Source organism: Strix uralensis, chromosome 24 (assembly GCF_047716275.1).
Source record: "Strix uralensis isolate ZFMK-TIS-50842 chromosome 24, bStrUra1, whole genome shotgun sequence".
NCBI lineage: Eukaryota > Metazoa > Chordata > Aves > Strigiformes > Strigidae > Strix > Strix uralensis.
In genome coordinates this window covers 8,021,900-8,048,600 of record NC_133995.1, presented here as the reverse complement: position 1 = coordinate 8,048,600, position 26,701 = coordinate 8,021,900, and the positions used below count along the sequence as shown (strand labels likewise).

Below are 26,701 nucleotides of genomic sequence, written 5' to 3'. Positions count from 1 at the left end.
AAAACCGCTGAGTTTCTTCCTAAAGGGGTAGGAAATGAGCAAGCAAAAGCCACCGCAGGACCACGGGAAAGGCGCCCGTCCTGCAGCGTGCCCTGCTGCTGGGGGTCTTTGGGCTATTTTGTACCTTGGATGTAACAAAAATAATTTCTAAAGTCCTCCTGTAGAAAACGCTGCTGCAGGGCTGTGTTGTTAGCTCTACCTTTCCGAGTGCTCTTCCCCTGCAGCCCCGTTCCCCTCTGGTTTTCCCCTCCGAGCCAGCATGGCACGGCACGGGCTCGCCAGGCTCCCAGCAGCCTTGAGCGACCGCGGTCCCAGCTGGAGTGGTGGAGATTAGAGCAGAGCCCGTCTGGGCTGGCAGATGCTGTGTTAGCTGATCTTCTGGCTTTAGTGCTCCGCTGTGAACCTTCACAGCCATTCCTTCAGATTTTTCCAGGGGTCAGGTTGATAATGAAGGGATTAATTTAATTCCCCCCGCCTTCACCCCAAGCTTCTCATGCAGCTGGTGTATGCCTGTTCATCTGTTAGTGTTTTTATTGGCATAATTCACTCTCTGGCTAGTGTTGGAGCTCATGAAATTGTTGGGTTGTGGTTCTCCCAGCGGACCGGCTGCCGCGGGGTGCAGTCACGCTGGGCTCCCCCTGCACCTCCCGCTGCCGCTGCCCATCCCTGGCAGCCAGGATGGGAGGGGAAAAAATATATTTGTAAACCCTAATAATAATTCAAAGATTGACTTTGATGGAGCAGACCGGTTCAGAAGTTGTCCTCCTGCTGGCACTGCCTGGCAATATATATTTTATTTCTGTTTTTCCAGCGGTCTGGACTCTGTGTAAGACCAACCTCCTCTGGAATCGCTGGGGCACAATTCATGCGCGTGCTAGAGCTGCCAACGTGCGACGACGCAGCCCCCAGCACAGGGTAACATGACCCGTTTGAGAACAGCCCTGCAGAGCCGCTGGGCTGTAATCCCCATCACCGCCAGCATCGGCCAGGATCTTTCCGCGTGCGTCTAAAAATAGGGAAGCCTGAATGGGAAACCAGGGCTGGGTGGCCGAGCCGGAGCAGCAGGGTGGGCTGGAGCCATGCAGGAGCCCAGCCTGGACCACGGCTTCCTCCTGCCTGGTGTCTGCGTGGCCAAAGGTCTGTCCTTGGTCCCCAGCTTGGGTGACGGGTGCGAGGTGCAGCGCACAGCCTCAGCACGGGGTTGTTTCAGTTGTTTCTGTGCTTGGTGCCGAGGGTAGGCACGGCACATCACAGCTTAGCACTGGATTTTGGGCAGAACTGCTGCTGTTTGGGCTCCCTGGGCCCTGCACCCTTCCCCTCGGTGCTCCCAACCACCCCTCACCGGAGGGGGCTGAGCTGCCAGATCTCGCTGCCAGATTCGAGCCCAAGCCCGTGACCTGGGGGTGCCCGTGGCCGATGCCCCGCGAGCAGGTCAGGTCCATTGTGGCACGGCTTCTCCCACAGATGTGCGTGGGTCTGTGCCCTGCCTGGGGGAGGGAGGGACGTTCCCACGCTGATGCTGGAAACAGGAATGTGTTTGAGAGTGTCTTTGAGGGAGAGGGTGGCTGGTAAGTGAGAAACACATTAGTATTGCTGGCTGCAGCTTTCCTGCCTCCAAGGAGCTCTTGTCGGTGGGTGGCTGCATTTTTTTTTTTTCCTTAAATTCTATCCCAAACCTGTTTCAGATTAAAAACAAAACGCTGTTGCATATCAGTTTGTCAGTCACTCTAGACCTAATCTCTAAAAATAATCTCTTGCCAACCCTCCCTCTCCCCCTAGATGGGCAATAATTGTTTCAAGACATGTCAGCATTTGTTTAAAGTTAGTTTCGTGTCTTCCTGAGGTTCATGTAGAAAGTAAAGGCTGTGTTTTGTTCTTTTCAGGAAAGAAAAGAGCTACTGAAAAAGTATTCACAGCAGGGAGCAGTGGGTAGGGAGAGCAGATAAGGGGATGTGCTTGATATTAAAGAGGTGGTTTGACTCAGCCTCTGGCAGCCCTGTGGTGCTGGGGACAATTTACCTGCTGGCGTGGGACAGCACGGGACGGTGACACGCTGCCGCATCCGAGCAGGGCTCAGACGAGCAGCTGAACCGTGCGCAGGACCTCGGGGAGAGGAGAGGGACCTGCTTACTGGTACTCCTCTGTAAGCAACAAGGTCTTATTCCCCATCAGTCCTGGGAAATAAACCCTTCTGCTGATTTTGATGTATTTTGATTAAATACTGGTCTACCCCTTGGCTCCCTGCACTTTTATCTCCTACAGGTAGGTCTACATGTCACTGCCAGGACACTCTTCCAGTTGTGTTTTTCATGTGTGCCCCCGTGTACTTGGTGCGTGATGGCCTGAGCCCAGAGCAATGTCACCTCTGTGCCACTTCGTCTTCTCTGTTGTGGCCGGCAGTGGTGCAGGGTCCAGGCTGAGGGTCTGTGCCCACAGGGGCTGCCCTGCACTGCTCTAGTGTGAGGGCTGGGAGCTGATGAAATGCCTCTTCGGAACATGTTTTCAAAAAGACGGGGGCTTTTTATCTGAGTGCTGCTATGGTGAAGGAGGAGTTTGGCTGAGGTTGAATGTGTACACTTTAAAGGAATCATTTTCCAAATAGAAGTAGTAACTTTTAGGAAAGAGCTTCTAGTTTAATTAGGAGAAATAGCTCAGATTTGCAGCTCCTGCTCTTGTTTGAGGCTTGCTCTCTCAAATCAGCCTTCTCCCCATCAGCTCCGCCAGCCTGTGGGGATGGGTGTGCTCGCGGCTGCGCAGGCACACGCGTTTCCCATGGGCCCAGCCAGATAAATTTGCTCCGGTATGGGACAGTTACCCCAGGGCTGTAGTTTTCTCACCTGGCCATGCTGTTTCTACTGGCTTTATCCATGAAAGGGAGATTGACAGTGCTGGGAATTAGCCACCAGTCTCAGGAGGAACCAGTTGGTAGGTTCTTCTGGCAACCCAAGCACCTGGGACACATCAATTCACAAATGCGGTAACAGTTTATCAGGGAATCGTGGTTTGGATTACAGGAAAATCCCAGAATGAGCAAATATCTGTTCAATCTGGAGTGGTTTGTCAGCCTGAGTGTGATTTCTAAAAGGAAAAATGGTTTTGCAGAAGTTCTGTATGCCCTCTGGGAACTTTCTACCAATTCAGGTCCCATTTGTAATAATAAAATAAAATATATCAGTGATCGCTCCCTCCTTATTTTCTTCGCCTCCCTGCATTTGCCTTTTCCATTGCTTGCTTGTCCCAGTGGTGTTGCTCGGTGCTGGAGACTTAGTGCTGCTCATTAGAGACAAGGTTTGAAACGAGTTCAGTGGTTGCTTTGGCTCCACATCCTACCTGGCAGGTCTGAGGGTGAGAACCAGAGCGTTAGGAGCATTCAGGTGCATCTGCAATAGCCGCGAATTTCAACTCCACCTTAAATCAAGGACTGAGAAGCGTTTGAGCTACAATGCTTTTGTGAAATTGCCAACTGGACTGTTAAATAGCTGGGGTTTGTGTTACGAGGAGGAGATATTTTTAATGCGTGGACTTGCTGTGCTGAATTCTAGGTGGTGTTTGGTAGCGCCAGGAGAAAAGCAGCCTGGGGTTTTACCTTCCTGTGCCTCCACCCCCAGGAACTGAACCTTGAGCTCAGGCTCGGGCACATGCAGATAAATGGGATGTGGAAGACGCGAGTTGGCCTGACGTGCTCTGGGCTGATGCTGGTGGGAGCAGGGGCGCATCCTCTGGGTGAGATGCAGCCTGGGGAGCCCTCACCCCGAATTGTCACCTTAGTGCCCGTGAGCCTCGGTGCCAGCCCCTGCAGGGGATGAACCCCCAAACCTGCTCTGCTGAGGATTGTTTTCCTGTGCTAGCACAGATAAGCACAAGGAGCCGTCATCCACGGCACTGCTGAGACCACTTGAATACGAAACCCCACAGGGCACCGTTTGACAGGTCCCCAGCAGCTTTAAATATGGGACCTGCAGGAAGCTGGCAGTTTGGATGGTCTAAACAAATTATTTCCCTTGCCCAGCCGCTGCTGAGGCTCTTTGTGCATCTCTGATCTAACACGGAGCCGGAGTAACCATGAACGTGAGCTAACAAGCAGCGAGCAGACACCGCACCTTCCTGGATTTTGCTGGCTGCTCTCATCTGCATTATTCAAAACCATCAGGGGATGTGATTTGCATTCTTTATGGCCAGGCAAAGGCACCGGGGGATCTCTGATCCCCTTTGGGGGGGCAGATTACATGAGATTGCAGAGAGACTGGCAGGGAAATTGCTTAAAATTGCACCTATCATACCAAGTACGCGTGTACGTGCACGTATATAGGCGAGCGCGGTTCCCTGTGCTCTCACTGGCGGGCAGGGAGATGGCTCGGAGCAGGCGAGCGTGCGAGGGAGAGGTGTGGGGGTGGGCTTCTGCAGAAAAGATGCACCCAAGGAAGGGCGTGTGTGATACGGGGACATTAGAGATGATAGTGCTCCATCAAAGGGGAGTTAATTTGAGCAGGAGGTGGTGAAATGAAATGCCAGGCGGCATCTTTTTTGGGGGAAAGGAATTGGAGAGGAAGGTGGAGCATGGACAGATGGGATTTGACTGTCTAAATCTTTAAGGAAAATAAGTCTGGAAGCACGTAGGATTCTGCTGTGAGACGCTTTACCTCACATCCCAATTAACACAAGCAAATACAGAAACTGTGCTGAGCACAGGATACATGTGTTGATATTTAATTATATACCAAAACCCAGGTCTGTTACAGCCGCTCCTGGGAGTGGGAGCACAGGCGATACAAAGTGTGCCGGAGTTAATTTAAAAATACTTTGATGAATTTATTAAAGAGGCGTTGGATCCTCTCTTTGTCAGCAGTGTGTGAGACAGCAGGTGGGTCCCTGTCCCTGCGCCCGTGGGGAGCCCGTGCCAACAGCTTTGCGCAGCAGCATCCTGGCCAGCCCCTTGCCTGTCCCTGTCCTCCTGCCCAGAGCTCGCGGGGGGCTCTCCCATCCACCCCCCAGCTCAGCGCTCTCTGCTGGGAGCTCTGCCGTCACTGCTGATGCCCGAGCTGCTCGGGTTGAAACTCGGCGATGCTCGCAGCAGAGGTGGGGGCCGTGTTCTGGCTCGCTGAGGGGAAATGGGCTGGAGCAAAACACGGGGGCTGAGCTCGGTGCTGCAGGGCCAGCTCGGTGTCCCGTCCCTTCGCGATGGCACCCCGCAGCCAGGACGGGACAGGCTGCAGCCGCGTCCACCTCGGCCCCAGGTCTGTGCCCGCGTGCCTGAGTCGCAGGGTTCTGCTTCCAGCCACTGGTATCCTGAGCCCCCTGAGTGGGTTCTCAGCAGCATCAACAACGGGATAGAGAGACAATAACACCGCAGCTCTTTAGGCTGGGAAAAGCAAGCGGAGCTCAGATGACCTGCTGGAACAGCATCTGGGTAATAATCTGGGAGCTGCACTGCTCCCGGGCTCCGTTATGTTTCCTGTTCAGTTTGCTTTTATTGGCCTTCCTGGCTTTAAAAGTGCAGGTTTCTCCCTGCATTTCCCAACTGCTCTACAACTTCTTGGAAGAAAGATCAGGGCCTGACCAGTGCTACTTAGTTTTAAAGTGCATTCAGTACGAGGAACCGCAGTTTTATTAGAGCATAAAGAGCACCCGTGGAAGCTCCTCTTTCACGCCTCCTTTTGCCGCCTTCTACTCAAGCTTTTTGCTCAGATATCAGCAGGGACCTGTGCATTATTTATTTATACTGCAGTAACACAGAGCAAATCCCTCCACCACTACTGTGCTGGCTGTTCCCTGTACACAGCCCCAAAGAGCAGATACCAGGATGGAAATGAGGATAAACTTTATGTCCGTTTTACAACCGGAAAAGGAGGACACGGTGACGTGCCTGAGGGCATGCAATGAAGATTGCTGGAGCTGGGTTAGAAAATTGTAGCCCCCAACTTCCCTCCTGTTGCAGGGGGAAGGTTGTCATGGCCCAGAGGTCCCCTTCCCATCGCTGACAAGACCTCTGTCCTTGATTTGTGGCTGAAACATCAGGAAAGGCTTAAACGTAAACCCATCCCGAAATCACACCGACTGCCAAACCACTGTCAGAGCAGCAGCATCTTCCAGTCTGGACGGGACTGGAGCCAGTGGCTTCATGGGCAAAGGCTTTGTATCGCAATCCACCGCGCTGTGCAACCCCCCACATTCCTCTGGCACTGGCAGGGACGTTTCTGCAGCTTCCCACAGAGTGGTGCCTTCTCCAGAAACTTTCCTGGCTGTCTTCACCGCGGGAATCCAGATGGCTATTTTTCATTTTTCACACAATCTGGTCACGCTAGGCTCAGCGAGAGGTGAGTGCATCGCTGCGTGGAAGGGCTGGCAAACCTCTGCTCACATCAGGCAGGACCGAGGAACTTTGGGGGATTTGGATGCCTTATGGATGCTGCTGAGAGCTTTACACTAAAGCTGCAGGCCCAGCTGTGAGTCAGGGTCAATGTCGGATAACAGCAGTGAGTCGTTTCAGGCCAGTTTTTGATGCTTGAGTAATATAAACCCAGTGCAGTTTGTTTTACCTAGAAGCAATGTGAACATCTGTGGGAAAGACTGTGGCTTAAATGCACTGTTGGAAGTGGCTGGAGCCCCTGGCTGGGTGTGGGCAAAGCTGGACCGAGGCAGACAGGACGTCGTAGGAAGTTTCTTCTGACCTGCTCCCCTGTGCCTTCACCCGATGTGCGGGCAGGGAGGTGTTTTGCTGCGAGGGACGTGTAGGATGGCTGCCAGCCACCACTGCCCTCGTGCCCGGCAACACATGCGATGAGACAGGGTGCTCTAATGTCCGCCCCTCCAATCAGTCAAGCTGGTTTTATTTTTTCAATAAGAGAGTGCGCTGTGCTTTGGGCTAATGACACCTTTCGCCTCCCCTTCTCCCTGCTTCTCCCCCATGTAATCACTCTCCCTCTGTGGAATGGGGCATGTGGCCTCCTGGCCAAAGAAGTAATTGAAAAAGTCACAGAGACTTAAATAATTAAGGCTTCTTGTGGTGTATGGGGAGCATCGTCCCAAGTGTCTTGTCAGAGTAGGTTAGTGCTGGCTGATTGATAGGCAGGTGCCTTGATCGATGTCCCTAACTCAGGGACATTCGTGTTAAACTGACAGAGCTGCTGCCAGTGGGTCAAGACAAGTCCATAGACAAAAGCTGCACGTTGTTGTCTGCAGTGAAGCTGGAGGTAGTCTTGTGTAGGCATTAAAGATTTCGGATGCTTGCTGCAGAAGGAGGGGGTGTTCTTGCTCCTCTCCTCTTCCCACCCAGCTGTGGGATGTCTCCTGTCTCAGCTGGCTGGTTTTCACTGTTGCTATGTAGCTTAAAAACTCAGAGTGCACTTAAAAGATTTTTTTTTTTTGAGGATGGCAGTGGATGGTGAAAGCAAAATGGAGGCAGTATTATCGGGCTGGCTTTTAAGCGGGCAGTGGAAGTGAAGAAGATTTTTCTGGATGAAAACTGCCAAGCCCGTGGTGCGTCTGGGCTGTCAGCAGGTCCTGCTGCACCAACCCTGGTGCTGCTGCCTCGGCGTTGCTTCCCATATCGCTCCTCTAACGCGGGCACGCAGAGCACGACCCCCCCGAGCCAGAGATGGGGCTGAAACTACGCGATAAACAAAGCATCTGCCGTCCCTGCCGCGTGTGGAAGACGGAGCCTGTGGGTGCAGCCTGGATCAATGGTGAAGGCTTTGCCCCTTCCCTGTGTAAAACATCCAGAGCAAATGTAGAGTGACAGAAAAGGGGTCACTGGTCTGGGTCGCCACTGAGGTGGTGGAGGAGATAATCAAACCCTTTTCCTTCCAGTTCAGCGGCTGCCAAAAAACGCCAAAGCACCTTACAAAAGTGGGGGGGCTAGTGAAGCGGAAGCACTCAGCCGGCGCCGCGGAGAGGCCGGCGTGGAGGAGCCCAGCTCCCGCATCCCGGGGTGCGGGAGGAGCTCGGCCCCCGCCCGCTTCGCTCGGCGCCGCGGAGCCGTGACGATCGGGGTTTGCAAGCCGGAGCGTGTAACGCGCGCGTTGCCCCGGATCGCCTGAGAGGTGGCAAAGTTTTCCTCGTCGGGTGCTTTTGTAAAGTGTTTTGCAGTCCCTCGGGGACTCTGGGGCATGTTGAAGCGTAGCAGCCAGCTCGTATTAGGATTGCTGTTAGTAAAACTAAATAGTATATATGCTCCGTATGGGCCTGAGCAAAACCAGAAGACAGCGTTATTTAAGAGAGAGCTGCACTACGTTAGACACCACTAACACTGCTCTAAGGGGTTTTCTATCTAGCAGTCTCACAAGGAACATACTGGTAGTTTGCTGCTGTTTAGTTCAGATCTTCCTCCCCAAATAAGGCTTTGCTTGTAATAGCATCTTCGAAAAGGCTCCCTGCAGGGGATATTTTGACAGAAAGTGCGATAAAATATAATACAGTAGATATCGTCCCATTTGCGATTTATGAGGAATTTTGTAACCTAGGGGGATTAATTCTATATCATGTTACGGCACATAGTATAGATTCTCTCCTCTTGCTTGCTGTTTCTTTGCATAGATAATGAGCAAGTCTTCTTACGAATTTGCTTGTATCTGAAAAATTTTGTGGCTGGGTTTGAGCTAATCAAGTTCCCGTCTCCATTATCTTTTCCTCAGTTTGTCCCCAGATGATCTCAGGGAGCCACAGTTATCCCAACTTTCTCAAAAGCACAAAATAAAACGCTTTCTGTGAAAGCTGCAATCGCTTTTGACAACTCAAATGGCTCTTTGCAATTGGGAAACCACAAAAAACCTCCTGGTCTCCCCAGTTCAGCACCAGATCTCTGCTTCTTCATGTCTTGTCAGTGACAGCCCCACGAAGTGGATGTGAATGGTGTGAGTGAATGCAAGATGCTGATTTTTAGGAGCTTTGAGATACATGGTTTTTAGAGACACCTAGACAATTGAGCGGTGAAAATCAATGGGACTTGTATGTTTTTGGAAATCCATCTTCGCTTGCTGAGCGCGTGTGCAAATGATCAACAACTTGAGACAGGAGATTTGTTCCTTGCTACCTCTTTCTGTCAGCTTTTATTTGCCTTCTGGTGCCCTTATGCACAATCTATAAGCCCTCCTCTTTTGCATGATTGTCTCAATTTGCATTTCCAGCAGATCCACTGACATTTGGCTGGACTCTGGGTGAAACACTCCTTGAAATTAGCCTGCATGTTGAGTTTGTTCTGGGAAGATAAGAAGGAAAGTGGCAGGGGGGCCTGGGGGGAATTATGCATGTGAAACTGCACTGTGAAATTAGCACCAACAGTCAGACTCTAGGCCAGCAATATTTCTCTGGGATTTGTTTTGGAAGCAGAATTTTTCACCATGGGCAATAGACTAGTCTCCCTCACCCCACTGGCTTTCAATCCCAGCACAAGCCTGTCTGAGGAAGCCAAAGGATAAATTGTCTGCTAGCTTACTCTAAAGTTGCTCTGGAGTGCTGGCAATATGATACTGAAGAGGAATTTTAATTTCATGCTGTGTAAGAAAAGTGCATGCAACAGTAGCAGCCGTATGGATTTTCATCTGAATAGACGTACAGTATTCATAACAGGGTAGCAGTGTTGTCCCGCAGGTTTTCATTCTTCTTGTTTCTTTGCTGTTTTCACGTTTCCCTTTGCTGTCCACCCATTCTTGCACTTGCTGAAATGGAAAGTATGTCCTTGCCAGATGGATGTACAAAGTGACGAGCCTGTTTCTCAGTTATATTGCAATTGGCTTCAGAGACCTTTTGTTGCTTTAATTTCTGTGCAATCCAAGTGCAAGTCTGTTTTGCTTGAGAGGGAGCATTTTTTAGCCTTGTGCCTCTCTTGCTCAGCTTTGCAGGCATCTAAGCAAGAGCAGTTTTCAGACAGTAGAGCCCATTAATGCTGCTCTGTCTCAAGGACGCTCTAAAATAATGTGACTTAAAAGGCTCTCTTGGTGGGGGAAGGCGAGTCGCCTGAACGGCCAATTTGCCGGCAGAGGATCCGCACGGATGGGGCGTGCGGGGCTGCGCTGGGTATGGTTGGTGCGTTTCAGCCCCTTCTGCTTCCGAGTGCTGGGGACCTCTTTAGTTTTCACCCAAGAGATGAAGTGATCTTGGCAGCAAAGAATTTGGTTTGTAAAATTATCTGTGTTGCATTTTGTGGGGGGAGGATGTTTTGTTTTATTTTATTTTACATTTTTTTAGGTATTTGTTAGGAAAGGATCCTGAAGTGGTTTTTCTTGAGGATTGCTGATCTAATCCGTTCTCCACAGCCATAAAATTTGCTTGAAATAAACTTCTCCTAATAATATCTGTGAGGTGCATTGCTCTGCTGGTTTCCATGCTAAACTGGTCATTAATGCATCTGCACATCCCTGCATGTCCGTCAAACCCAATCAGTTTTGCCAGTTAGGACAGGTGAATAAATCTGCCTGCCTGCAGACGCTGCTCTTTCTAACATCCTGACGTGGTGGGGAAGGCATGTATCGGGGAAATCCTTTTCCCAGCAGCTGAGGAGGTGTGTACGTGCAACAGGAGATGAGCGGAGGAATACAAGGGGCTTGTCAGTGCAGAGCTAGCCCAGACACTGAGGGTAGCAAATGAGGCTGGAGGAAGAGTTTGGAGCAATGCAAATGATTCTCGCTCCCATCCTCATCTTCTCTCGCTGACAGCTGCTGGCAGCACGCTGAGCTGAAGCCCAGCAGCGCTGGAACTGGCTCCTTGCAATTCTTGCCAGCCCGTGTGAAAGATGGAGAAACCCGGCAGCGTCACCAGATGGACTTTGCTCTGCAATCATTTACAATCCTGACGGGTTTGTCAGGGCACGTCCTCCACTCCAGTCCCACCATGGCCCTTGCTTTGCTCTCGCTCGGTGAGATGGGGGATGTTCCCGCAGGTGAGGGGAGATGGCAGCTTTGGCCGGGGCCTCGCACCTCCAGGCTAACCCCGGTGACGGATGCATCCCAGCAGAAACGCTACACACTCGAGGTGTTTCGGTTTCCTTCATGGCTGTAGATTGATACAGCTGGCAAACACATTAAAGAGTTCAGCAGCAAAGCAGACGCATAATTAATAAAATACAGATTTTCATTTGAAATCATTGCCCGAAATAGCTCACTAATGGAGGGAGAGCTGTCTGCTGAGTTAAGTGCCGAGTTTGCCCCTGCCTGCTGGCGCACTTGGTGCCCGTGTCCCTTCAGACAAGGGTCCGAGGGCCCAGCTCCACCGCTGCCCCCAGCACCCTCTGAGGGGGGAGCCCCAGCAGAGCCGCTGGGGTGGGGGGCGCCGCCGAGTCTCAGCTCTAGAGAGCAAGTGCCCACCCACGGCCAGAGCCCGGCTAAGCCCGGCAAAATCCGACCAGCCTGTGAGATCAGACATTTCTCAGCAAAATAAGTTAAAAGCAATTTGAAGGCGGTGAATTCACAATCAAGTGAAGGCAGATAACCCCATGAGCTGCTGTCGGCCGTGGTGAGCTCCACTGAGGGCTGGTGGTTTCCTCTCCAGGGTCTGTCTGAGAGATGCTCCCGTGGCCTGAGCAGGGAGAGGCTCGCTGCCTGCACTGCCTGGCAGGAGCTGGCACTGTCGCGGGGTGGCTGCCTGGCTTAGAGAGGCTGTGAAGAAGCTGTTTCAAGTGCAGGTTAAGAGGGAGGCTGAAGTGACCAACAAAATATCCCTTTAGCACTTGTGGAGGCTTTGGGATCCTCTGATAAATCAAAGCATGCAGGTAGCCTCCAGGTGTGGGAGCGCAGCACCACAAAACCGTTAACGAGGCCACGGAGCATCCTTCTCCCAGCTCCTCCGTGATGGTAAAAGCAAAGGCGAGCGTGTTTTATCTTGCAGAGCCTGCAACTAATGACGGTGCAAGTTCTTCAGGAGGAAAAAGGGGACAGTCTGGGGAAAAGGACCTTCTGGGCTGGCTCGTTCCCAAAGATACAGGAGCGTACGAAGCTGCTCATGTTGCTTGCCTGCTAATTGGAGTTGGCTGTAACTGATTTAGAAAGTGATGGCCTTAGGGAGCTGAGATTGTTGTTTGTGTTTGTCTGGGATTAAATACAGATGGAATTAAAAGGAAAAAAATCTTGATTCAGGAAGGAAGCTTTGATGGAAATAAATTCATGCTGGTGAGAAGAGAGCGGGTAGATGCTGCGGTCGCCTGCGGTCTGGGTTTCGGTAGCGTTCCTGTAGAATCGCTCGGGGAAACAATAAAAGGGTAGAGACAGAAATAGAAAGCAAAAAGATAAGTGGACTCTGATGAAAGAAGTCATATTAATAATGAAAACTGGAGTTTCTGAAGCTGCTTTAGAATAAATTTTCAAGGCATAAAACCTCTCAGGAGCAGACTCTTTGCAGGTTGGCTCAGCCATTTGGTTAAGTCACAAATCTCAGGACTCCAGACGTAGAGAACAGGACCCCGCTCCCAGCCAGGCTTCCTGCTCTGCTCCTATAGAAATACGAACGGTGGGACAGACAGGGAAATACCTGGTGTGCTGGAATTGCCAGGCCGCAGGACTCCTACACCAGCAAAATTCAAGTCGCACGGTTTTAGGTCAGCTGAAAGATTTCTTTGCAGCTGAGTGCAAACCATGGCATAACTAATAAATCATCACACTGACAAAATATGAGGCCTGAAATCATTAGCAGATTACAGTATGCAGATGTATGGATACGGAGGGGGGACTGTGTTCATTCTGGTGCAGTAGGAAGAGAAAGGCAAGAAGTAGCTCAGCTCCTCTGATAATAAGCAGCGGCATGATGCGATAGTTGCAAAGAGGCTGCTGCAGTTGCCAGCACTAGTCACTGGGAAAATCTGTCCTGGAAGGTAGCTTTCCATATCCGTTCTGTCTCTTGGGGGTTTTGGCTCAGTTTATAGCTCTTACTCTAGAAGCTTTAGAAACATTTGATGCCTGGTCTCTTTTTAGTGAGAGCAATTCAAATAACTTACCTTGTTAGAAACTTCAGCTTCTGGGGGTTGGAGGGGTGGAAGCTGGTAGCCTCACGACCCAGTGTTGTCCTTCAGGTCACTTAAAAGGTGTCTACGGGTGAAGTTGAGCAGCTTCCTCTCCTTCCAACACTCTTTCTGCCCCCGTCACCAGCCCCTGACACTTCTTACCAACGGGTTGCAAATCCCCTGCCAGTGCTCATTAACATGAATGCAAAGACTCCTGAGAGTCCTGGGTCTGTCTGGAGACACTTCCACCATCCTCTGGCAAAGCGGTGGCTGAGAAAATACCCAGCTCGCTGGGATGGAGCTTGGATGGAGCTTTATATCCTGTGAGCCGGCAGCAGAAGGTGCTGGGGTGGCTGTTGCAGATACCCAGTTAGTGCCGCAGTCGCAGGCTGACCTGGGTCTGTGTTCCCAGTTGCATGTTGCTGGATGTGCAATGGGGAAAGCAAGCAAAAAAAAAGCAGCCAGCCCCCAACGAGCTGTGTACAGCTCTTCTCATCTAGCAGCTCTCCACAGACCTTTAAGATGGGTGATGGAGAGAAGAATTTGCGTTGGATCTAAGGGAAAGAGACCACAACCAGTCAACACAGACTCATGTGTCGCTGGCATTCGATACCGGGGATTTTGGCAGGAAGAATTTCCCCAAAGCTGACTATAAGGTGGAATAATTACTGTGAGACAGAAAAATGAAATACACCCGCATCGCTGCGACCACTGACAACCACAGCGTGCAAACGTGATAGCCCGTCTGGAAGGCATCAGCCACAGCCCCCCAGCCGTGTGCCTGACCCGGCGCAGAAAGTGTGGTCAGAAAGGGATGGGGTGAGCGCGTCGCCAGTCTGGGGGGTTGTAAATGCAGCTCAGGATGTGCCTGCAGGTTCCCACCTCCTGAGTCAGCACGGAGGAGGAAGACATGCAACCTCAAGCATTGCCTTTTGAAACATGGTCACCAGGCACCTGCGAGACGGGGGCCCGCTGGCTGGGGATCCTCTGGGAGACATTTAAGCAGAAGGTTGTTTGCTTGGCTTGAAGTGCTGTTCCTGTGTAAAGGGAACGATGGCAAAGCACCAAACTGTGCCATATCATTGCTGCTCGCTTAAATCCATATTGATGTGCTTCCATCCAACCAGGAGGCTCTGCTCGTAGTCGATAGTTCATCTACAGTGCCTTCCGTGGAAAATAACGTGTGTTTGAAGGGAGGGAGAGAGAGGAATTGGCTTACCAGTGCAATGCAAGCGAGCATCTGGGCTTGCTCTCCTTAGGGGCTTCTCTTTAAAAGGAGCTTTGAGTTGATAAATTTTCACTCATTTTTTGTATAAAGAAATCTCCCTGGCTTTCATACAAAGGAGCAGCTTGCTCTGCTCGCTGCTCGTTTGTTTACAGACCATCCGTGTGATGAGGAGGGGAGAGAGGGGCAGTGCTGGGGAGACCAGAGCCTGGAGCCCAAACATGGGCAAAGCCAGGCACAGCCCCCGCCTTTCATCAGCCTGTGGCCTCTGTCAGAATTAAGAGCTATAGCTGCAAAAACATATATGGTTGGCTCTCGCCTGCCACAGCATATAAACAAGTATTCTGTAAGAATTCAGTCTGCAAAGCTGGAGCTGTGAAATGGTTTTCAGTTTTCTCCTTATAGAAGGCGGGCTGGTCGTTTTGCAGTCTCCCAAGCACAGAAATTTTGGCCTCTACAGCAACATTAAAACTAGCAAAATAGAGACTAATGCCTTTTTCCAAAAACAACCAACTGAAACCACAAAGCCTTTGTAACATAGCCTAGGATGATTAAAATCCTCCTTAGAGAGACCACAACAAAAACCTCCTAGAATAATATTGCTTTCAAATGCTGGATTTTGGGAGACTGTCTGATATGAAGTTTGAAGATGAAAGATGTGACTAGTTGAGAACTGGAGTAGTCTGTAATTTCAATCAGAGGCGAGTTTTAAAAAGACAACAAATATTTGACAGTGGCTTAAGTAGTTCAGATCCTTTCCTTTTTGCTGGGGGATGGATTAAGTGGTTAAGCAAAGGTATCTTCTAGCTGTGCTTTCTTGGTTTCCCTGCCTCCCTGTTGGCACGTTCATCCACATTCTCTATTCCTCTCCCATCTGCTTCCACTTCCCAAATTTCTAACATTTTACTCTTAAAATTTTGCCGTGGATATGAATGGAAAAGAAAAATAGCACTGTAAACCATAAGGGCTCAGTAGCTGGGATGGATTTTGACCTACACCGTTAAACTCCTTGTAAGCATTGCTGTCCCCTCCAGCTCTGGCACGTTGTGGTTGTGGTGCTGAGCATCGCTTGCAAGGAGACTGTTTCTCCATGAGGGTCTCAATTGTGACTGTCAGATCCTGAGTTTAGGCAGTTAGGGGTGGTGTAGCCTTAATAACTTGGTGGCAATCACTGAAGGATGCAGATGGGCTGGGGGCACCACTCCAAAATCAGCAACTAGTGTGGTTCTCAGGGAACTGCTTGGCGTGTTTCATGACCAGCCCTTCAGGGACGTAACTGGAGCTTGGTGGAACAGCAGTTTCAGGGATATCAGGCCTATTGCAGTCATGAAACCACTTAGTACTGTTTAGGAAAGCCAGCCTGTAAGGACAGCAGAGGGGGAGTTGTTTCAGTGTTAAATTACTGAACCACACACACAGTATTTGCCTAACCAGCTAGACCTGAATTGCTGTTCAAACAGTGCTTTTCTGCCTGACGTTGGCAATCAGGGAGCTAATTACACTGGATTAGGGTTTTTCTCTTAATTACATGAAAAATTTAGCGCGGCTGATGTTCATGAGGCTGCAGGGGATTAAGGCGGAAGCCATGTGTTTATCTACAGGTCAATTATGGAAGCGAAAGCAGTAACGTGGTGTAGCTTTGTCTCTCCCACCCGTGGACCCCAGCCTGAACCTATCTCATGTGTTGATTTTGGGCCATGGGCATGATAAGGGATTAGCCGTGCTGGCTGCTGTGTGAACAAAAGCAGGGGCCTGGGGGAAGAACTGCCTCGGTCCTTCCAGTGTGGAGTTTCTCTGCTCTAGGGCAGATCTGCCCCACCTCATCACACAGAGGAAACTATGAGCAAAACCTTTCAGCATGAAACCAGGCAGGGGCTGGTTGGGTCCTGCTGGACTAAGGGTCGCTCTGCGGAGCCACGTGCTGCTTGTACGCGCCAACACGATCTTCTTCAGTTCCAGCCCTTTAGCCGTGGCCCCTCTTTCCCTCCTTCCTCCCTCCTTTGGGGTGTCTAATGTTGCTGGTATGCTTTGCCTGGGTCACCCCGTGTTGTTACCGCAGTGCTGTAGCTGCTGTTGCGTTCATACGCCAACGGCATCTGTGGCCTCCAAGGAAGAGCTGTGGCATCAGCTTGAGTGACCGCAAGGACACTGTGTGCATCAAGCAGCGTGGCCTTGGGCACATCCACCTGCCTTTTCTGTGATTTTTTTTTTCACCGTGACTGAGGTGAAGAGGGAAGCCCAGAGCTCCTTGCCAGCCTGTCCCTGGGTGGTGCTGCCAGGACTGGGCTGCAGGTCGCTGCGGCTCGGCAGGGCCGCGTTGCGGCGTGTTCGCAGCAAGGTTTGGGGCTGCAAAGCGCTTCAAGCATTAAACGCAATTCCTGAATAGTGATTGCAGCACCATCCTGCCTGCTTCAGAGATTATAGGCAGAGCACTGAGCTCCTTCAGGTTCTTCTTCCCCAGCTGAATTTGAACTTTAACTCTGAATTTGGACATTTGAGGACCAGAGTTGGTCCATCCCTCAGCTTCCTCCTTTTCTTCCTCCCTAGCCTGACGCACAGCAGGGTGTTCTGTGCTGTCCCAGGTCTGCGGTGTGTGCCCAGTAGCTGCACCAACGCTCCCGAGACAGGGACGGATGAGGACAGACGTGTGTGTTGAGCCTGGCAATCTCCCTGCCGTGTTCAAGGCAGCGTTCAGCAGTGTTACATGTGTTGAGTATACTGATTATTCAGAGCCAGTTCATCTGCTTATCTGCTGATTAATTCTGAGATGCTGGAAAGGGCATATGCCGAAGGCTTAGTGAGTTACAGTGCAGAGATGGAAGAGATTCTTTAATTTTTGTTTAAATCCTTGATCTGCTTCAGAATAGCATTTGGGAAGCAGCTCACAGAGACAGAAGCGATGTTCCTCGGCATGTGCCACGCACGCCAGGAACATGAGCTTCCTCAAGCCTCCGTCTGCTGGGGACCAGGAGATCTGAGCGTGAATGAGCAGATAGGGAAGCATGAGGAGAGATTCAGCTCCCATGGATTTATACTTGTCTGAATCCTAACAGGAGGCTTTAATGCTTCCGATCCAGGGCCCTGTATAAGCAAACGTCCTTGAGCAAGGCGCCAGCCCGGCTGTTCGTCCTGCATCTCGCCTTCCCTGATGTGACCACGCTTGGTCCAGCTCCCGCCTGCCCGGTGAGGAACAAGACGCCAGCGCAGAGCGTGTATCCCCTTAGCTCGGCGCCGAGGAGCCGACTGCCGCGGTGCTCAGGGAAGGGGAGAGAGCCGGGAACTCTGCTGGCACAGCCGCCCTCCGGGAGCCGTGGGGCAGTGCCAGCTTGGCTGGGGCTCTGCCCGTCCTTAAGTGACCTCGTTTGCAGGGCTGTTGCTTTAGTCTAGTTCAGCCTCTACACAAACAGCGTGGTCAGCCACCGGCTGGCGAGAGCTTTTGACTCCTTTGTGCTCTGGCCTGTTTCTTAACTAGAAAATACCCGTTTCCTATCTGCACCCTGTGTCTGCCCGCTGGGCATCTGCAGCGGGTGCAACCCAGCGGCGTGTGACGTTCCCCGCGGCTGGCCGGGGCCTGGGCCAGAGCAGCCGGCCATGTGGGAGAGCCTCGTTTCCTGGGATTTCAGCTAAACTGTGTGCGCTGTAATTTTCTCGCATCCTCTGCCCGAGCAAGGTTAGATCTGATCAGTAACACATGAGTGGTTCTGCGTGCGCAAGTGAAACCAAAAATATGCACGGCCTCCTTGTTCACCTGATCACTCCTGTCTGACGTAAAGCATCACAGAACTACCTGGCAGGATTTCTCCACAAGTTTGTAAAACCAAATGACAACAAAATTTTAGATTCTTTTATTTCCTTCTGGGTTTTGGCCTCGCAGTTCAGCTTGTGTTGCAGCATTCCCAGGAGGTGTTGGGCATGAAGTCTAAGTCGTTTGAAACATGTTACTTACATGATGTTTTTGAAAAGGAAAGAGAATAATATTTCCCGAGGAACTTTCTGCTTCCCACCTGATCAGCTGGAAGCCGTGACTTGGGAGAAACAGGGTTTTCATGTGACAGTTTTTGACAGCTGTTTAGTTTTTTCCTCCTTGGGGAGAATCACGACTCACTGCTGCTCGTTTAGAGCAAACTCCACATTAGACAATCTTGTCTAAGTGGCTTTTTATTCCATTTTACATGGCCACTCAAGGTCAACAAACCAAACTAAGCAAGACCAATCCCTTCAGCTGTGAAATGTACTGCTGTAGGAGGATGATCGTAGGGAGAGAGCTTGACACTGAGCTGTGGAGGATTATTCAGCTGGAAGGGCACAGGTGAGGTGTGGATAGATAACACAGATACAGTGCTATTTTGGGGACTTTGGTGAAGAGCTGCAAATGGTACGTGACAAGCAATTCTGAGCAGACACCCAGACCTCTGTCACCCTAAATAATGCCAGCTCTGTGCCTCCTCTCGTGTTTTCTGTTGGTCACGGAAGACTTAGGCTTAGCTCTCAGTCCTGTTTTCCTTCACTATGGCTGTTGCTCACTCCCCAAAATGCTACTCGAGCTCCCGCCATCACTAACCATGTCTTGCAAGAAGCAGACGGCGAGGCGTGCCTCTCTTCTGTCCTTGCTCACGAGTCCCTTCAGGCTCCTGCTAACACCGAGCCCAGCTATGGGCTCAGGGCAAAGAGGACAAAAATCAGGGTATGACCAGGCATTTGTAACACCCGGAGGGCTGAGGGTGGGATCAGGTTGTCCTGCTCTGCACAACCCAGCTGTGCATCCCTGCTAAAGGCTGCTGGTGCCATGTACAAGAGGATGCTTTAGGAAAAAAGAAACCTCTGCCTGTTCCTGGAGCTGTCCTCCTCTTTGTTCGCCTGTACTTTCATTTACTTCCCAGCTGTAAGGGAAGGAGCTGGATTAGAGCTGCACAAAGCGGGAGAAGCAGGGGTAAGTCAAGGAGAGAATGGCAGCGGCTGGAGGAGCACATTGCAGAAAGGTTAGCGTGCGGTGCCTTGTGATCCAGCAACACCTACCTCATTCCTTTCTCTTGGAGGCCACTACTTAGTCTCTTTGATGATTTCCTTGCTCAGTGCCAAAATGTAAAAGTCTGCAAGCAGCAAAGTGCTGCTAACTTAATGATTCCCATTTCCCAGAGAAGCACTGAGCCATCTCTTTAAAAATAATACGGGAATGTAAAGGGAGAAGGGTGCTTATTGCTGAACAAAAGGCAAGGGAAGTCATTGCACATTGTGGCTCTTTATTAGGGATCAAATTAGAAGTGAGTGGGTTTTGTACCATGCTGCAGACATGCCCCGAGCTGTCCTCCTTCCAGGGAGCAAATCCGCAGGACGCTCTCGAGTGTTTCCACTTTTAATGGGTTGTACTTTGATGCTGGTGGAAGGTGCAAGGCTGATAGCCCTGAACCCCTGGCAATTGTCTCTTTGCAACAAGTGCTCCAAAAAAAGAGCACTGCTCCGTTGCAGTGTTCCCTGCCTGGCAGCCTGATCCCTGGAGCCCGCCGAGTTAATAGTCTCTACCTCCTGCTTTTGAATTGGGCCCTCTTCTACACTGGCTTTCCTGAATAGAAGACAATCTTTTGGGCGCTTCATTCAATCATTTTTTTCATCTCACTGTGTTCGTAGCTAAGGTAGGTCTGGTCTGTGCCATGGAAGTGGCCGGGTTGTGGTGTGGCTTTGCGCCAGTTCCCTGGGGCGTGCGGGGATGGCACGAGCTTCCCTCCTGGTGGGAACCCACCCGCCTGCCGGGACACGAGGACGAGGCAGTGCTGCTGATTTAAAGGACTGTCCAAAGCAATACGACCTAGCCAGCCAGCCTACCCAAATTTGATTCTAATGAATCCATCCCCAGAAGAATACTACTTAATTAATTAGCAGCTCATTTGCATGAGGTGGCACGTTATTAAAGTTCTGCTGCTGCAAGTAGGGCTGTGACAAGGTGTGAGCTGACAGCTTTTCAAATAAAAAGTCTTTTAAAGGAGTGATCTTCCGAACTGGCAGCTTTGTTCTAAACGAGCCTCTCATGCAGTAATAAATTAAAGACATGGGGGCTGCTGATTAGTCTCTGCATGGTGCCTCTGTACCATCTTCCCTGTTTTATCTTGGAGGATCAGCTCTCTAGAAGCATGGAGGGAGCAGAAGGATGGAAGAAAAAAATAAAGGCTTAGGAGGGAGAGAGAAGAGCTTCAGTGGCAATCTTCTCTTCAGGTTTTGTACTGGTACCTGTTAGGATGTCTGAGCTGCAGCTTCAACCCAGCAATTGGCTTCTTCCACCTCCAGAAGCCAGCAGGGAGGCAGTGAGGGATTCCTCTCCCAAGCTTCTCTTTCCACCCATGAATGGGAAGGACTGTGGTCGTGGGAGCTCCTCTCCCTGTGGCAGATCCACGTGCCCTCCTGCCTGCGTGCGCTCCCAAAGCGGCGCCTTGAACGTCACTGTCACAGCTGGCTGCTGTTAGCCAGGGGCCACGTGGGGTTGCTGAAACAGCCAAGATGTTTGGTACAATAACCCATTGACTGTGGCTTGAGCTTTAGCACAGAAGGAAGGGTGGTTTTTTATTTGTTTTGTTTTTTAAAACCTATTTTGCCTTCCCTGTAGATGGGTTCAAACTCTTTGAAATGGTGGGATTGAAAGCGTCCGGGTCTCTCTTTGTCTTAGTTGCACGTGGTGATTCTGGGCAGGCTTGCAGCCTTCTTGTCCCCCAGGGCTTATAGGCTTGGCTCATAGGAACAGTTCTGCACCCTGAGCGCTGGGAAGCGGGAAGCGAGAGTTAATTTGGGTTTGTTTGTTTGCTGGGTTGGCATTTTTGGGCTTAGCACATATGTGGGTGCCAGTGCTGCAGGCTACAAGCCCCCCCTCCCTGCAGAGCTGCCGGGGACCCCGGGGGGTTTCTCTGTGCTCTTCCCCAATTAGCCCAGCGGTTCCTCTGCCTCGTGGTTCCTCTGGGGAGCTGCAGATTACCAGGTTGTGACTTTGAACACTTAGCTAACGTTTCACAAGCAGAAGAGATGGGAAACACATGTGGGTGTGAAAGACACATACACAGAGACGTTTTTGACATGAGTATTGAATTCACAGAAACCTCAGCTCTATAAATAATTTGGGTCACGAAGCCTGAGCAGAATAAACTCAGGCTCGAACCCACCCTGCCTCCCTGTGCGGTGCGTGGCTGTAGAGCTGCTGACCCTGTGTTGCCTCCTGCCCCCCAGACCTGCGTCACAGCACCCGCTTCCCTCTTCCCCCATCCCCTTTTGAAGGTGTAAACTCAGGCACTCAGCTGCCCAAGCAGATCCTGGAAATGAGGGATCGTCTGAGCGGAGGGTACCAGCAATTTAATCTATCGGGGAAGGCGAGATCCGAGCGAGATGGGGACAGAGGAGGTCTGTCTCCTTGCACCTGGAGCTTGTCCTAAGTTCAGGGAGGGAATGGAGGAGGAAAATGTCTCCAGAAAAAGGGGTTAGGCCTCAGAAGATATGAGCAGAGAAGTCAGTCTTGGCTTTGCCATGCTGCTTTGTCCGTGTTGTGCCCGGCAGCAGGAGGGAGAAGTTGGGATGTGAGGCTGGGTTTGCTTGGATGGGGCTTTCATGTCTCTTAGAAGTTCAAAAAGAAGAATAAATGTGAACACCAGGACTTTGCAGAGCAGCGTCACCCGTGCAGCCCTCGCTGGAGAGGAGGGGAGAGTTTGGGCGCTTGTACCAAAGCGCCAGTGACTTACCCACCGCTCGGTGTTGCCTCTTGGAATTGAATCTCCAAGCAGTGTCCAGGGGCAGCAGGAGGGGAGATGCTGATGTGATGCCACTGGGCTGCTTGTCGCTGGTCCCACTGGTTTGTTCCCTTCCCTGCCGGACCTGCTGCCCCTTGCTCTAATGGCCAAGGCCGCCCTGCTCTAGGCCCCTGTCTGGCACTTGATGGAAGAAAGAGCCTATGTCTGCGGAAATTTAAGGAATGGTCTGGTACTGGTAGGCAGCGCTTGAGAAAAACCCTCTCGGCTGCGATGCGGCTCCGACGCCTGTGCGCTGGCAGGCTCGCTGCGACGAGCTCTTTACAAAACTGATCTTTTTTCCCAGCTGATTCTGTAGAGTTTTGTAAGGGCAACCCCAGTGGGGATTAGTGAGTGTATTTAATGTTTAGTCAGACGGTGTAATTCTGGAAAGGATGGATTTTCTCCTCCCTCGGAGACCAGATCATTTGGTCTTGAGGAGCCACTTTGCTCCGAGCCACTCAGCCTGACAGCATCGTGACTTTCTGGAGTGAACCCATCTATCAAGGCTTCCCCGTGCTGTCTTTGGGGTAAAATAAAGGTGATGCCCACCATGGCAGATGTATTCTATCCTAATTTGGGAAAAATGCATAAAGAAAATGCGACAGGAGAGAAAGAGACTGGGATATGAGGGAGCCTCCAGGTAATGAAGTTAATTGGATATGCTGATTTGAATTGAATGCGCATGTAAGGGTTGTCATTAACTTAGTCTCAGACATATCTATGATTTAAAGGAAAGATGCTTAATGGGATTACTATTTCACTTTAATTTCAAGGGGGAGACTTCCCACGCAGAGAGCAGTGAGCTAAATCACTCATGGTGTTCCTGCCTGCAGAAGGAGTGAGCAGGGAAAGCCACTTCTTCAGGGCTGGGTTTCTGCTCCCGCAGATGGAGGCGTGGGGAGGGATGGAGCCAGCGGTCCTGGCAGGGCCCCGTGCGTCTGCAGGAGCAGATTCGGATCCCAGATCTGCTGGGGACCAGCCTCAGCAAACCAGCTTGCCGATGTTAGCGATGCTCTGAGGGAGTCTAAGGGGTACTTTACTCCCAGAGGAATTTCATACAGGGTCTAAAAGGGCTCTTGGAAACTTCTTGTATAGAAATTTGCAATTACTGTGGATTGTCCCCTCTTAAAAAATTCTGTGCTTTTTTCTCTCTGGCTGTTGGAGGCAGACGCCAGCATGGGTAACCCTGTAAAGTGAGAAAGGGTGTTTGTGTGGGGGACAGCAGACCTGGCAGGTCATCCCGTGCTTCTCACCTCCTTTTTAGTCTGGTGTGAATGTAGAATAGCCTAGTTTAATTAAATTGGATTAGCAAAAGTAAATCCTTCCTGCAAAGACTATTTGGCAGAGGCACACACAGAAAATCTGGACTGGTATTTATTTATCTTGTCCTGTCTTTGGGGAGCTTTTGCTTTGCCGAGTCTCTTGCTTGTAGAAACTTTTAGTACCAGGTCTAGGTAGGAGAGATCCTACAGAACCACAGATAGAAAGAGGTAGGGAAAAGCTATTTAAACTATACTGCACTCCAGCCTGATTGAGAAACCTGCTGCCAGTAACAGTCTTTTTGCTAAATTTCCAGTACTGAAGCAAGAAATCCATCCTAGAACTTTATGGGAAGCTTTAATGGGAAATGCCTAAGAACTGAGGTGTGCAGATGGAAATGGCAAAGAAGTGGCAATTCTGCAAAGATGCACCTTGGCGGTGAAGGCTGCTCCTTGTTGTCTTTGGTTTCTATTTCAGGCAGTAGATGCAGTAACGCTCCAGTGCACATTCCCAGAGCTGATACAGTTCTACCCGAAATGTCCATTTTACACAAATGCCATGTTATTTGATAGCATTCCCCCTGAAGGGCTAGAAAGCCTGGCATGAAAGGAGCAGTCCTAAGGCTCCAGGGTTGACTGGGCTTTTCACTTTGTCACCGTTGCATACAAAGATAAGCACGTTCAGCCGGTGCCTTGTGCCTCCTGACCAAGAGCATCGTTGCAGGAGCCCATCCCGTCCTCCCCGGGCCGTTCCGTGCAGGGTGGGGCAGGCAGCAGTGAGGTGCTTTGGGCCCCATCTCCCCTCAGGCGCCGGCGGACCTGGGGAGAAGCTGCAGTTCCTGAGGAGTTAAGGGGTGGCCTTGCCTCTAGGATCCAGGGTGGGGAATCGGTCCCTTCATGCATGGACTTACTCAGTTGTTTTTTCTGGCACCAGGCATTTCATCATGAGTCATCCTCACTGAAACACTCGTAATGAAAATAGACAGGTAATTTAATCATGGAAGGTTCCTACAAAGAGATTCAATGTCTTCTAATGGGAGTCTGCTGGGAGGAACTGGAAGGGAATCCAGATGTATCTTAGCTGTGGCATAGGCTGGGCAAAATACTTAAGAGAAACTTCAGTACAATAGGTATGTTTGAGCTTCATGTCATATTAGATCCTTGAATGGCTCATAGCTGGGTGCTACACTGCAACATATACGTGACACAATATGGTATTTTGCTAATCTCTTAAGATAATGCAGAGCTTATGCCTGCAGTCTGTATTGTGGGGGGTATTAGACACGTAAATCTGCGCAGTGGCTTTGAAGGGCTGCAGTTCCCTGAATTGAGCAGCATTCTGCTTCGTCACGTGGGGCGTTTCGCTGACCCGGCGTCCTCTGAGCCAGGGATGATATTTGGATTTGCAGATTATGTGGTTAGGCACTTTTCAAGCCATGTTTGTAAACATCCATCAGGAGCGATTGAGGAAAGCGCTGTGTCTCTCCCAAACGACTTCAGTTCACGTCCAAGCTCCGCTGCCTCTCAGGTGGCTGAACACGTCTCTGATCCTGGACACCTCTGGTTTCCACCGCACCGATGTGCTTCTCCCCGTACCCGCCTGCACCCCGTTTCACTGCTTTCCCACCCATTCCGACCTCCACCGCTTCCCTGCATGTCTTTCTCCTAAACCCTTCCTGTGCCCCATCATCGTGTCGTGGGAGAAGCAAACCCATAGAATTAGGGGGACACAAGGAACCAGGACTCCCAGCAGCCCAGCCCCAGCGCCGCTGTGCCTGGAGCTCTGGGGTGAACCCGGCCTTGCAGGGCTGGTACCACACCGCTCTTCTAGCAATGGGTCGGGAGTTGTGTGGTGCTGGAAGGGCACCCCTAAGTTAGAGGAATGATTTCTCTCTTCAAACATCAACAAGGAGCTTCCTGCTGCGGAGATGATCCCTTTCTTCTTCCCCATTCACAGGAATCATCGTTCTTCTCTGACATCATGATTTGTCGTCGTGGAAACCAAACCCTCAGTGAAGAGATGCAGTGGAGCATCCTGGTGTCAGTGGGTGCATCTCGGGCACAGGGCAGCGGGGTACCGGGGGGGTGTAACACACACCGCAGCGTGCGGGGCAGGAGAGCAGCGGGCTCTGCTCTCCCCTGCTCCTGTGCTCTGTGAGTAACATGGAGCCACCTCACCTTGGTGGGAGACCCCAGGCTGCTCCTCCTGTCTGTGGGGGAGCAGGGAGGGTGCAGGCAGCACCCAGCACCCCATGCAGGGCTCCAGCTGGGTCCCAGGACACCCCTCCCAGGCACCGCTCCAAGCACTTCTCCAGGCTGGAGGAGCCATCATGCACGTGGTGCTGTCTCCAGCCCAGAGCCGCAAATCCCAGTTGGAATTGGCCTGCACGAGGCTTGTCCAGTGGTATCTCTCTTTATTAGCCCTGTCTGACCTCATTACTAGAAGGAAGCTCAATTTAACGAGCTGCCAGTGCCCCAAGGGAACTCTGGAAAACAGTTGTTTTTCACAAAGGCTGCTGATCCTTCATGTCCGGCATTTCCATTCCCTTTTGGCCATTAATCAGGTGTTTGCATGGAAGCGGCTGTGTGTCCCTGACAGCCCAGTGTCTCTGCTATTTATTCCTCAGGTGATTTTTGCAGCCTCGTCCCTCTGTCCGCGGCGCGGGCTGGTGTGGGAGATGGCAGTGCTGCGGGCACGGGCAGCGGCTCCGGAGGCAGCACGGATCGCTCGGGTTTGCAACGCCACTGGTCTCATACTGGCCTCAACCTGCCTCTAGTTCTCAGTATTTCATGAAGGCAGTGAAGCATCCTAATTCACACAGGTGCAACTAAAGCAGGATTTGACCTCCTGCCTTTTTTGGGGGGTTTTCCTTTCAGAAAGTTCAGGGCTTTTGAGCCAGAGGCTCCTTCATCTGGCTATGGGTGTTAAACCAGACCACTCAGATTCTTTACACCTGATGTTCTTTTGTATCATTAAAATTCAGAAGGTAAGGAGAAAAGAGAAATCCAGAAAAGAAATGTCTTTGTGTACCCAACATATCTTTACGTAGCAGGAGGCATCAAGGCTCTTTCCAAGAAGAGGATTTATTTGGAGGAGGGTGCAGGGGAGCATCTCTCCTCGATGAGTGCGAAGATATCCTTGTGTTTCCAGCTGGGGTGGCACATTTCTCAGATAAATCTTAAGATGCTTAACAACCTGCTCCCTTTACCTCCTGGGGACGTGAACCAGAAAAAATAGATGTCCCTCTCTGCTGCTCCATCCTGCCTCTTCTAAAGGCTTAGACTTGTCCAAAGCTAGCTCTTCGTGCCTCTTCCTCCGTTCCACAGCCAGGCAGGGAGTAATCGAGCAGCAAAATGGGATGCGACAAAACAGCTCGGCATGAGGCTGCGGCAGATGGCATCTCGGCGACACGAGGCTTTTCCAGGGACGGGCAGTCCCCCCGTGCGTCCCTCTGCTCGCAGGGCAGCGTGCGTGCAGCTCAGCCCCCGGCCCCGTCTGACAGCATCGCTGTCGTGCGAGCCGCGGGGCCGG

General features: G+C 51.2%; 1 protein-coding gene across 2 annotated transcripts in view; it reads left to right on the top strand.

Moving 5' to 3' along the window:
• Positions 1–26,701, top strand: part of PLXNA2 (plexin A2) — a 175,517-nt gene that overhangs the window by 43,645 nt on the left and 105,171 nt on the right. The window lies entirely within an intron of this gene.